The sequence below is a fragment of the Vigna unguiculata genome, chromosome 4 (genome assembly GCF_037176805.1).
Source record: "Vigna unguiculata cultivar grain cowpea cultivar isolate G323 ecotype 2 chromosome 4, ASM3717680v1, whole genome shotgun sequence".
NCBI lineage: Eukaryota > Viridiplantae > Streptophyta > Magnoliopsida > Fabales > Fabaceae > Vigna > Vigna unguiculata.
Genome location: NC_140795.1, coordinates 30346307 through 30349111, shown reverse-complemented (window position 1 = coordinate 30349111; position 2805 = coordinate 30346307). Strand labels below are relative to the sequence as shown.

The window sequence follows — 2805 nt, the reverse complement described above, 5'->3', positions numbered from 1 at the left end:
AGAGGGATCATCTAAAAAGCAAGATATTTGAAACCTATTCATACAAAAAGGCTGACATAGATGTTATGGGTCAATTTTTTTTATTGTCCATCTCTTCATTCCGTAAAGGAGCCGAATGAAACAAAAGTTTCACGTTCAGTTTTGAATTAGAGACGTTAAATCAAAATGATGAATCAACGTCGACTATAACCCTTAGCCTTCCAAGCTAACGATGCGGGTTCGATTCCCGCTACCCGCTTCTATTTTATTCTATTTAAATCTATCTTTTTTCTTCGAGAATGAATCTAGAATTCTTAAAGAATTTGTCAATTCTTCATTTTCATTTCTTAATTTAGTTTTAGTTATATATATTCAATTATATTCAATTGATTTTTCTTTTTTATTTTTTTTTCTTTTATTCTAAATATTTGATTTATTTTATTTTTATAATTTCTAGAATTCTTTATATTTGTTTGATTCTTTAATCTTTTTAATAAGGTTTAGTTAAAAAGGTTAAAGAATCAAATATAAAATAGAAGCGTCCATTGTCTAATGGATAGGACAGAGGTCTTCTAAACCTTAGGTATAGGTTCAAATCCTATTGGACGCAAGTTGTTTGCATATCTAATTTCAACCTTGTCCTTCTATTTTTTTTGATTTATTACATTTTGATTCGAATTCATTATATATAATATTCAAATGAAATAAAAACATATTAAAAGATACTAATTATAAAAATTGGAAAATTGAATTACAAAATTATTTAATGATTCATCAATTTTTTTCTACTTGTTCCTGGAATAAAAAGAGTTCCATCTGTTCTTTAATAGCGTCCTTTAAAAGGGCTTCTGCTTCCCCAGTGAATGTCTTGGTAGAAGATATGATTTCTTTGAATTGAGGTTTATTCGTCTTTAAGTAAGCACGTAACTCAACAAGAAATTTCCTTACCTGTCCAATTTCTAATGAATCAAGATAACCATTCGTTCCGGTATAAATAGTTACTATCTGTTCTTCCACAGTAAGAGGAGCTGATTGGGATTGTTTAAGCAACTCGCGCAATCGTTGACCTCTTGCTAATTGATTTTGAGTAGCTTTATCTAGATCAGAAGCGAATTGTGCAAAAGCTTCTAATTCTGCGAATTGTGCTAATTCCAATTTTAATTTACCAGCTACTTGTTTCATGGCTTTGATTTGAGCCGCCGATCCAACTCTGGAAACTGAAATACCAACATTAATAGCGGGTCTTATTCCAGCATTGAATAGATCGGCCGATAAGAATATTTGGCCATCTGTAATGGAAATTACATTCGTAGGAATATAAGCTGAAACATCTCCCGATTGAGTTTCAACTATTGGTAAAGCAGTCATACTTCCTTCGCCTAACTGAGAACTTAATTTAGCGGCTCTTTCCAAAAGACGCGAATGTAAATAAAAAACATCCCCTGGATAAGCTTCGCGACCTGGTGGTCTTCGTAATAGAAGAGACATTTGCCGATAAGCCTGTGCTTGTTTGGAGAGATCGTCATAAATGATTAAAGTGTGACGTTCACGGTACATAAAATATTCAGCCAGAGCTGCGCCTGTATAAGGCGCGAGGTATTGTAATGTAGCTGGAGAATCCGCTGTTTCAGCTACTACAATAGTGTATTCCATTGCTCCTCTTTCTTGTAAGGTAGTCACCACTTGAGCCACAGAAGATGCTTTTTGACCAACAGCTACATAAACACATATTACATTTTGTCCCTGTTGATTGAGAATTGTATCTGTGGCTACTGCTGTTTTACCTGTTTGTCTATCTCCAATAATTAATTCTCGCTGGCCCCGTCCTATGGGGATCATCGAATCAATAGCAATAAGTCCTGTTTGGAGAGGCTCATATACCGAACGTCTTGAAATAATACCGGGAGCGGGATATTAATCGAGATTCCGAAGTTGAAATTTCTCCTCGACCGTCAATTGGTTTAGCCAGGGCATTTATAAAAACGACTCAAATAAGCTTCACTTACAGGTATCTGAGCAATTCTTCCTGTTGCTTTTACTGAACTTCCCTCTTGTATCAGCAAACCATCACCCATTAATACAACACCAACATTTTTTGATTCCAAATTCAAAGCAATGCCTATAGTACCTTCTTCAAATTCCACCAATTCACCCGCCATTACTTCATCAAGACCATAAATACGAGCAATACCATCGCCTACTTGAAGTACGGTACCAGTATTTACAATTTTTACTTCTGTATTATATTGCTCAATGCGTTCACGGATAATTTTACTAATTTCATCTGCACGAATGGTTACCATGAAAATATCTTAAATTTATTTTTTATAAGAAAAAAATGATGCCTATACTCTATTGTATAATAGAAAGCCTAATCAGTTATTTTTTTATTTCATCATCCTAAACATGCCAATATTAGCACTAACAGTACGTAAATGTAACTCGTTGTTCAAGCAACTATTTAGAGTTCCTAGAGCTCCCTATAAGGCTTGTTGTAAAACCCGCTGTCGAACTTGATTAATAACTCTTTGTTGTTCAAAATCAATAGCTTCGTTTTTGTAATTTTCTAATTGTTCCAAAGTCGTATAAATTGAATTAATTAAATTCAATTTTTCTCGTTTGATCTCAGAATAGCCATTCACCCGAAACAGATCTGCTTCTGTTTCAACTTTCCTTAAGCGGGCCTGGGCTTTTTCGAGCTATTCAATGGCGTTTTCCTGTAATTCTTCTGAGTTTCGAATAGTTCTCCAGATTTTCTGTTTTCGATTATCTAATAAATCACGTAATGAAAGTAGACTCTCTTTCCATCCATTTCAAAATGTCTAT

The 2805-nt window shown here is 34.0% G+C and overlaps 1 non-coding gene across 1 annotated transcript; it reads left to right on the top strand.

The window, feature by feature from the left end:
• The first annotated feature begins 517 nt into the window (after positions 1–517).
• On the top strand, positions 518–589 carry TRNAR-UCU (transfer RNA arginine (anticodon UCU)). The gene has a single exon. It is a non-coding gene; the product is annotated as a tRNA-Arg (tRNA).
• Positions 590–2805: the final 2216 nt, after the last annotated feature.